Here is a 10,858-nt window from a genome sequence, read left to right as displayed (position 1 = left end):
GTGCCTGACAGTCGGGACCCACCTGGCCGAAGCTACGTAGCGTTGTCATTCTAGTCATGAACATGTATGTACATACTGGTTGATCGGTCGCCTTGCAACGATGAACTGTGGCCGAGTAAGTAGCGGCACATGTCATAGTAGAGCCCCCCACATAGCAGTTCAGGTTGTCCCGTCTAAATTGTGTACACGTACATACAACCACACGCCAAAAAATACGGCCACGTACGTAGATACGGGCGGGGTCTCGAACGCCTACTCGCTCATACGTACGGCCAGGGCTCGTGTAGATGGTTGGGTTGGAATGGAGAAATGCATCGTCGTCGTGTTCATGGGGAGGCAACGGAATGCGCCGTGTTCATCGGGAGGCAATGGAACGCGTGCTGTTCATCGGGAGCCAACCGGCTTGGACGGTACATCCGATGGAAACGAGGCCTGGCGTACCGCAGAACAGAGGAAACGGCCTTGTGTTCGACCGGCCACGGTCGAAACAGGATCTTGTTCATCAAGAGGGGTCTGGCGTTCCACAAAACGGATGAAACGAACTTCTCTTGGACCTCCTATGGTCAAAACGGGGTCCTGTTGATCGGGAGGGGTGTGGCGTACCACAAAACGGAGGAAACAGACTTGTGTTGGAGCACTATGGTCGAAACGGGGGTCCTGTTCATCGAGAGGGGTGTGGCGTACCACAAAACAAGACTCCACGGGATACTGTTCATCAACACTGTCGACTGCCTCCACGGGCTACTGTTCATCCACTGGCGACCTCCTCCAGCCACCACCTGCGACTGTTCATCCACGGGCTCCTGTTCATCCAGCCTCCACCGCGCGCTCCTCCACCGGCTACTGTTCAACCAGGGCTCTCCACGGGGTCCTGTTCAACCACCCCTCCACGGGCTACTGTTCATCCATCCGTCCACCAGCTACTGTTCAACCAGCCCTCCACGGGGTCGTCCTGTTCATCCAGCCCTCCACGAGGTCTTGTTCATCCACCCCTCCACCAGCTCGATCGATGGGGGTCATGTTCATCCAGTGGCAATGGCCTCTACTACCATGGGGTCCTATTCATCCAACCCCCCACTAGGAACTGTTCATCCAACCCCCCTCCAACAACACTCACTGTTCATCTAGAGGCATTATTGATCGGCTTCAGTTAGCAGCGGTAGCGAAGGAATTACTCGGGTTCAGTTAACAGCAAGGGATCGATCGATCACTCGAGTTCAATAACGCGTAGCCTACAGTGCAATCGGTCGGGTTTAGTTAGAGCCCAACGCCTCGCTCGGGTTCAGTTAGCGCGCAACGCCTCGCACACACGTGCGTACGTATGAGAGAAACACGCATGGATCGGTCCCCGACCACCCACCGTAACTGGGAACTCCCCTGATATTTTCCTCGCCCTTGCTTCTACCACAGTTTTTTCTGTCATGGATGGCCCAAAGAATGTCATGCACCCGCGTCTCTGGCCCGCCCAGGATGAAAACCCCATTTTATATCATGAGTTTTTGTCATAGAAGTAGGAGCCCACCACATCTATGATGATACCGGGTTTTGTCACAATTATCTTCATAGAAGTGTCATAAGCATGACATAAATTTTTTTCATTCGGCCAAAATGTGACGGATGTGTCTTTTTTTTGTAGTGATACTATCAATCTTTTACTATTTTTGCATTCCTTGCTGGGGCAAGAGCCCCCTTTTTGCTCCCGTGGTAGATTAGTGCTCTACGCTGACAAGACCCAGTCCCAGGCAAGCTTTGGCTGTCGCTGGTATGCCAGGTGGCGATGCCATGGTCAAGGCGAGGAGGTGAGCGGCCCGAGGTCTGGTCAGAGCCCCCGAGGCGTGATGCTCGAGAGGTCCCCTTTAGTGCGCGGCCAGCTCCTGAAGGACTAAGAGGGTGGGTTTCCTTGCCCAAGCGAGGTCGCAGGAAACAAAATGCTAATGACGAGGTTCGCGCTGGTGCATGTGGGGTGACTTAGCTTAGCGAGCTTGCAGCTTGTGGTGGTTCTCTCGTCATGAAGGCGAGCTTCTTCGGATTTTCGACCTTAGGTAAGATCCCTGCCCAGCGCTGGGTTATGTCTCCCTTGGCACCCCCCCCCCTTGTGAGGTTTGCGACCCCCTTCTCTCACTCGTCTTGATGCTCTACGTTCTCAGGACCCGGCTTGCAAGCGGGGCTCAGCCACTGCAGGTATGCCAGGTCGCGATGCCGTGGTCAAGGTTAGGGGGTGAGGGCCCAAGAGCTAGTCGGATCCCCTGAGGCGCGATGCTCAAGGGCCACCCTTTTAACATGCAAGCAATTTGTGCGAGGAGGGAGTGGCTCGCCCCACAGGGGCGCCTAGGAGGGATTGCGCTCGACGGTGCGTGGTGAAGTGTCGACAGAACCGCTCTAGGTCCTGTCTTCGGAGGCTCATGTGCATAAGTTAGTCACAAAATGCATGGGACGGCCATGCTTGCTGATCTGCCCGTGATCGTCCTTGATGAGGTGCAGGCAGTAAGGACCCGATGAGGTGGCGTGCGTGGGGCTGGCCGCGAGCCAGAGCTCAGTCTCTTAGGTTTATCGGTGTTGTAGGGACGGACCTAAGCACATGCGCCGTGCCAATAGCCCCATGCACGGGACAAGCAAAGGGAGGATTAGGAACGTGCGGGGACCACAAGGGTAACTCCAGAGATGATAGATCATTAGGCACAATGTCAACAACCATAATAACTCAAGAAGATATAACTGGTCTAGAATACATGAATCAAAATGACGCAGCTGCGAGGACGGGCCCTAGCATCCCGAGGATAATGCAGACCGAGGGGCGCCCTCAGTTGAAAAAACCAAAAAGTCACCTGGCACCATTGTTGTTGAAGCGTTGGGGTAGCTGAAGATGTGCAATGTGGAAGCTACTGCTCACGAGTCGGGCGACTCTTGAGGCCCATGGGGCTCACGAGGTCCGTCGGACTAGTGAGGGTCCGGAATCTCCTCCGACAGGACCGCCTGGCTCCTGGCCTCGTCAGCTGCCATAGCACGCTGCGTGAAGCGCTTGTATGAGGCAGCCATGTTCAGCAAGCCGTACATCATACGGACGTTGCTGCAGGGATAGCCCCCACTCTGTCCGATGTGGGACAGCCATAAAAGGCCCTGCAAGCCGGCCCTGTTGAGGCCAGGGATGTTGACGCAGACGCATAGTTCGCCACCCATGTTAGGGGCCGCAACTGCACCGGAAGGCCGTGCGGGGCGATGCTCGCCATGCATGGCCCTCGCCTTTTGAAGTTCCTAGATCGCCTTGGTGATGAACTCTCGCGCACCTGGTGCCTCGCGCCATGCACCTTGCTTGCTGCTACCTCTTGAGCAGTGCGTTGGATTTCCCCGAAGAGGAGAGGATGATGCAGCAAAGTAGCATAAGTATTTTCCTCAATTTTTGAGAACCAAGGTATCAATCCAGTAGGAGGCTACGCGCGAGTGCCTCGTACCTACACAAAAACAATAGCTCAACGCAACCAACGCGGTTAGGGGTTGTCAATCCCTTCACGGTCACTTACGAAAGTGAGATCTGATAGAGATGATAAATAATATTTTTGGTATTTTTGGTATAGAGATGCAAAGTAAAATGTAAAAGCAAAGCAATAATAAAGTGATGGAGATTGATATGATGAGAAAGAGACCCGGGGGCCATAGGTTTCACTAGTGGCTTCTCTCAAGAGAATAACTATTCTACGGTGGGTGAACAAATTACTGTTGAGCAATTGACAGAATTGAGCATAGTTATGAGAATATCTAGGTATGATCATGTATATAGGCATCACGTCCGAGACAAGTAGACCGACTCCTGCCTGCATCTACTACTATTACTCCACTCATCGACCGCTATCCAGCATGCATCTAGAGTATTATGTTAAAAACAGAGTAACGCCTTAAGCAAGATGACATGATGTAGAGGGATAGTTTCATGCAATATGATAAAAACCCCATCTTGTTATCCTCGATGGCAACAATACAATACGTGCCTTGCTGCCCCTTCTGTCACTGGGAAAGGACACCGCAAGATCGAACCCAAAGCTAAGCACTTCTCCCATGGCAAGAACAACCAATCTAGTAGGCCAAACCAAACTGATAATTCGAAGAGACTTGCAAAGATAACCAATCATACATAAAAGAATTCAGAGAAGATTCAAATATTATTCATAGATAGAATTGATCATAAACCCACAATTCATCGGTCTCAACAAACACACCGCAAAAAGAAGATTACATCGAATAGATCTCCACAAGAGAGGGGGAGAACATTGTATTGAGATCCAAAAAGAGAGAAGAAGCCATCTAGCTACTAACTATGGAACCGTAGGTCTGAAGTAACCTACTCACACTTCATCGAAGGGGCTTGGATGATGATGTAGAAGCCCTGCGTGATCGATGCCCCTTCCGGCGGAGCTCCGGAACAAGCCCCAAGATGGGCTCTCATGGATACAGAAAGTTGCAGCGGTGGAATTAGGTTTTTGGCTCCGTCCCCGATCGTTTGGGGGTACGTAGGTATATATAGGAGGAAGAAGTCCATCGGTGGAGCTTCGAGGGGCCCACGAGGCAGGGGGTGCGCCCTAGGGGGGGTGCCCTCCACCCTCGTGACCGCCTGGTGGATTTCTTGATGGAGGGTCCAAGTCTCCTGGATCTTATCTGATGAGAAAATCATGTTTCCGAAGGTTTCATCCCGTTTGGACTCCGTTTGATAGTCTGTTTATCCGAAACACTGAAATAGGCAAAAAAACAGCAATTCTGGGCTGGGCCTCCGATTAATAGGTTAGTCCCAAAAATAATGTAAAAGTGGAAAATAAAGCCCAATATGGTCCAAAACAGTAGATAATATAGCATGGAGCAATAAAAAATTATAGATACGTTGGAGACGTATCAAGCATCCCCAAGCTTAATTCCTGCTCGTCCTCGGGTAGGTAAATGACAAAAACAGAATTTTTGATGCGGAGTGCTACTTGGCATAATTTTAATGTAATTCTTCTTAATTGTGGTATGAATATTTAGATCCGAAAGATTCAAGACAAAAGTTCATATTAACATAAAAATGATAATACTTCAAGCATACTAACTAAGCAATTATGTCTTCTCAAAATAACATGGCCAAAGAAAGTTCATCCCTACAAAATCATATAGTTTAGTCATGTTTCATTTTCGTCACACAAGAATGCTCTCATGATGCACAACCCCGATGACAAGCCAACCAATTGTTTCATACTTTAGTAATCTCAAACCTATAAACTTTCATGCAATATATGAGCGCGAGCCATGGACATAGCACTATGGGTGGAATAGAATATAATGAGGGGGGTTATGTGGAGAAGACAAAAAAAGGAGAAAGTCTCACATTAACGAGGCTAATCAATGGGCTATGGAGATGGCCACCGATTGATGTTAATGCAAGGAGTAGGGATTGCCATGCAACGGATGCACTAGAGCTATAAATATATGAAATCTCAACAAAAGAAACTAGTGGGTGTGCATCCAACTTGCTTGCTCATGAAGACCTAGGGCACTTGAGGAGGCCCATTGTTGGAATATACAAGCCAAGTTCTATAATGAAAAAATTCCCACTAGTATATGAAAGTGATAACATGAGAGACTCTCTACTATGAAGATCATGGTGCTACTTTGAAGCACAAGTGTGGTAAAAGCATAGTAACATTGTCCCTTCTCTCTTTTTCTCTCATTTTTTGGGCCTTTTCTTTTTTTATGGCCTTTCTCTTTTTTTGGGCCTTCTCTTTTTTATGGCCTTTTTTTATTATTCCTCACTTGGGACAATGCTCTAATAATGATGATCATCACACTTCTATTTATTTACAACTTAATGATTACAACTCGATACTAGAACAAAGATGACTCTATATGAATGCCTCCAGTGGTGTACCGGGATATGCAATGAACCAAGAGTGACATGTATGTAAGAATTATGAACGGTGGCTTTGCCACAAATACTATGTCAACTACATGATCATGCTAAGCAATATGACAATGATGAATGTGTCATGATGAACGGAATGATGGAAAGTTGCATGGCAATATATGTCGGAATGGTTATAGAAATGCCATAATAGGTAGGTATGGTGGCTGTTTTGAGGAAGATATAAGGAGGTTTATGTGTGAAAGAGCGTATCATATCACGGGGTTGGGATGCACCAGCGAAATTTGCGCCAACTCTCAATGTGAGAAAGGGCAATGCACGGTACCGAAGAGGCTAGCAAGGATGGAAGGGTGAGAGTACGTATAATCCATGCACTCAACATTAGTCATAAAAAACTCACATACTTATTGCAAAAATCTACAAGTCATCAAAAACCTCGGCACTACGCGCATGCTCCTAGGGGGATAGATTGGTAGGAAAAGACCATCGCTCGTCCCCGACCGCCACTCATATGGAAGACAATCAAATAACACCCCATGTTTTAAATTTGTTGCATAACGTTTACCATATGTGCATGCTACGGGACTTGCAAACATCAACACAAGTATTTCTCAATTTCACAACTACTCAACTAGCATGACTTTGATATTATTACCTCCATATCTCAAAACAATCATCAAGCATCAAACTTCTCTTAGTATTCAACACACTCATAAGAAAGTTTTATTATTAATCTTGCATACCGAGCATATTAGGATTTTAAGCAAATTACCTTGCTATTAAGACTCTCAAAATAATCTAAGTGAAGCATGAGAGATCAATAATTTCTATAAAACAAATCCACCACCGTGCTCTAAAAGATATAAGTGAAGCGCTAGAGCAAAACTATAAAGCTCAAAGGATATAAGTGAAGCACATAGAGTATTCTATCAAATTCCAAATCATGTATGGCTCTATCAAAAGGTGTGTACAGCAAGGATGATTGTGGTAGACTAACAAGCAAAGACTCAAATCATAAAAGACGCTCCAAGCAAAACACATATCATGTGGTGAATAAAAATATAGATCCAAGTAAAGTTACCGATAGAAGTAGACGAAAGAGGGGATGCCTTCCGGGGCATCCCCAAGCTTTGGCTTTTAGGTGTCCTTAGATTATATTGGGGGTGCCATGGGCATCCCCAAGCTTAGGCTCTTGCCACTCCTTGTTTCATAATCCATCAAATCTTTACCCAAAACTTGAAAACTTCACAACACAAAACTTAAAGTAGAAAATCTCGTGAGCTCCGTTAGCGAAAGAAAATAAAAGACCACTTCAAGGTACTGTAATGAACTCATTATTTATTTATATTGGTGTTAAACCTACTGTATTCCAACTTCTCTATGGTTCATAAACTATTTTACTAGCCATAGATTCACCAAAATAAGCAAACAACACACGAAAAACAGAATCTGTCAAAAACAGAACAGTCTGTATTAATCTGTAGCTAGCGCAAGGTCTGGAACCCCAAAAATTCTAAAATAAATTTCTGAACGTGAGGAATTTATCTATTAATCATCTGCAAAAATAATTAACTAAATAGCACTTTACAAATAAAAATTACAGCAGTTCTTGTGAGCGCTAAAGTTTCTGTTTTTTACAGCAAGTTCAACAAGACTTTCCCCAAGTCTTCCCAATGGTTCTACTTGGCACAAACACTAATTAAACACAAAAAACACAACCAAAATAGAGGATAGATAAATTATTTATTACTAAACAGGAGCAAAAAGCAAGGAATAAAAATAAAATTGGGTTGCCTCCCAACAAGCGCTATCTTTTAAAGCCCCTAGCTAGGCATAACAAGCAAGGATAGATCTAGGTATTGCCATCTTTGGTAGGCAATTCTTCAATGAGGCATATATCTCCCTTAGGAGTTTCTTTCTTTCTAGTGATTATCAAACTCTTAGGCACAAGATCGAAAAATTCATTTGTAGCAATTGGTTCCTTAATGATAGCAAAAATATTGGGATGAATACTTATAGATTTAAGATCCGCAGTTTCCTTACTAGATGATTTACCCTTATTTTTAGGAACATACATAAGCTTGGAAATTTTAGTAGGAGGACTTGGAGTATTCTTTACGGAAGAAAAACCGGTTCCCAAGTTTGTAATGATACCCTCAAGTTTATCGATTCTAGTGGAATCTAGATTTATTTTCTCATTAACTATGGGTTTCTTTTCCTTAATATTTTTCAAAGTCATTCCTACCCTAGATCCATATTGGGTAATTTGATTGTGGATCTTTTTATCTAGATTTTCAATTAATTCAATGGTAGCAACTTTATTTTCAATAATTTCAAGTCTTTGCATAACATGCTCCAAAGTTAACATAGTTGCATTAATAAAAAGAGGTGGTGAGCCAAATAAATCTAACATAGCATTATAAGAATCAAAAGTATGGCTACCCAAGAAATTCCCTCCGGTAATGGTATCAAGGATATATCTATACCAAGGACTAGCACCTACATAAAAATTGCGGAGAAGAAGTGAAGTAGATTGCTTCCTGGTAGATCTATTTTGAGCATTGCAAATTCTATACCTAGCATCTTTTAGATTTTCTCCCTCCCTTTGTTTAAAATTTAGAACTTAATTCACGGGAGACAATGGAGAAGATATGAGACTAGCCATGACGACAATCAAAAAAACTAACACACAATCAAACAAAAAGCAAATGGGCAAAAAGAGGCAAATAGAGAGGGTGGATAGAGAGAGAGGGGGCGAATAAAACGGCAAGGGTGAAGTGGGGGAGAGGAAAACGAGAGGCAAATGGAAAATAATGTAATGCGGGAGATAGGGATTGTGATGAGTACTTGGTATGTTGACTTTTGCGTAAACCTCCCCGGCAACAGCGCCAGAAATTCTTCTTGCTACCTCTTGAGTACTACGTTGGATTTCCCCGAAGAGGAGAGGATGATGCAGCAAAGTAGCGTAAGTATTTCCCTCAGTTTTTGAGAACCAAGGTATTAATCCAGTAGGAGGCTACGCGCGAGTCCCCCGTACCTACACAAAAACAATATCTCAACGCAACCAACGCGCTTAGGGGTTGTCAATCCCTTCATGGTCACTTACGAAAGTGAGATCTGATAGAGATGATAAATAATATTTTTGGTATTTTTGGTATAGAGATGCAAAGTAAAAAGTAAAAGCAAAGTAAAAAAGCAAAGCAATAATAAAGTGATGGAGATTGATATGATGAGAAAGAGACCCAGGGGCCATAGGTTTCACTAGTGGCTTCTCTCAAGAGCATAAGTATTCTACGGTGGGTGAACAAATTACTATTGAGCAATTGACAGAATTGAGCATAGTTATGAGAATATCTAGGTATGATCATGTATATAGGCATCACGTCTGAGACAAGTAGACCGACTCCTGCCTGCATCTACTACTATTACTCCACTCATCGACCGCTATCTAGCATGCATATAGAGTATTAAGTTAAAAACAGAGTAATGCCTTAAGCAAGATGACATGATGTAGAGGGATAGTTTCGTGCAATATGATAAAAACCCCATCTTGTTATCCTCGATGGCAACAATACAATACGTGCCTTGCTGCCCCTTCTGTCACTGGGAAAGGACACCGCAAGATCGAACCCAAAGCTAAGCACTTCTCCCATGGCAAGAACAACCAATCTAGTAGGCCAAACCAAACTGATAATTCGAAGAGACATGCAAAGATAACAAATCATACATAAAAGAATTCATAGAAGATTCAAATATTATTCATAGATAGACGTGATCATAAACCCATAATTCATCGGTCTCAACAAACACACCGCAAAAAGAAGATTACATCGAATAGATCTCCACAAGAGAGGGGGAGAACATTGTATTGAGATCCAAAAAGAGAGAAGAAGCCATCTAGCTACTAACTATGGACCCGTAGGTCTGAAGTAAACTACTCACACTTCATCGGAGGGGCTTGGATGATGATGTAGAAGCCCTCCATGATCGATGCCCCTTCCGGCAAAGCTCCGGAACAGGCCCCAAGATGGGATCTCATGGATCTAGAAAGTTGCGGCGGTGGAATTAGGTTTTTGGCTCCGTCCCCGATCATTTGGGGGTACGTAGGTATATATAGGAGGAAGAAGTACGTCGGTGGAGCTTCGAGGGGCCCACGAGGCACGGGGCGCGCCCTAGGGGGGTGCACACCCTCCACCCTCGTGACCGCCTCGTGGCTTTCTTGACGAAGGGTCCAATTCTCCTGGATCTTATCTGATGAGAAAATCACGTTTCCGAAGGTTTCATTCCGTTTGGACTCTGTTTGATATTCTGTTTCTCTGAAACACTGAAATCGGCAAAAAACAGCATTTCTGGGCTGGGCCTCCGGTTAATAGGTTAGTCCCAGAAATAATATAAAAGTGGAAAATAAAGCCCAATATGGTCCAAAACAGTAGATAATATAGCATGGAGAAATAAAAAATTATAGATACGTTGGAGACGTACCACTTGCGGGGGCGCGCATCAAGACACGCCTCCATGTGGTGCCTGAGCGCCTCCCTCGTCGCACTAGTCAGGTCAGAGGCTCTCCAAAGGGGAGCCTCCAAGCCCGTCCCGAGGGAACCGCCGGGCGGAACTTCCTATGCGGGAGGAAGGGGCGCCCCAGCAGCGGCCACGGGGTCTGAGGCGCCATCAACAAGTGCCCCAGCCTGCCGATGACTCTTGAGGAGGAGTTGCTGCTTCTTCTTGGGTGTGGTCTCGAGAGGTAGGACGGCACCCTCATCGTCCGAGTTGTCTGCCGCAGTGGCTTGGTAGGCACGCTCGAGGGAGCACACCGCATCCCTCTCATCGCAGGCGACCATGATGACGGCGCCACTCCATGGCATCTTGAGGACATTGTAGCTGTGGTGAGTTGCTACCCTGAACTTGGTGAGGGCTGGATACCCAAGGATGGCGATGTACGGGAGGCCGATGTGACCGACGTCGAAGTCGATGGCCTCG

The sequence above is a fragment of the Triticum urartu genome, chromosome 3A (genome assembly GCF_056163025.1).
Source record: "Triticum urartu cultivar PI428250 chromosome 3A, HENAU_Tu73, whole genome shotgun sequence".
Classification (NCBI taxonomy): Eukaryota; Viridiplantae; Streptophyta; class Magnoliopsida; order Poales; family Poaceae; genus Triticum; species Triticum urartu.
The sequence above is the reverse complement of the archived record's forward strand: the minus strand, read 5'-3'. Positions refer to the sequence as shown.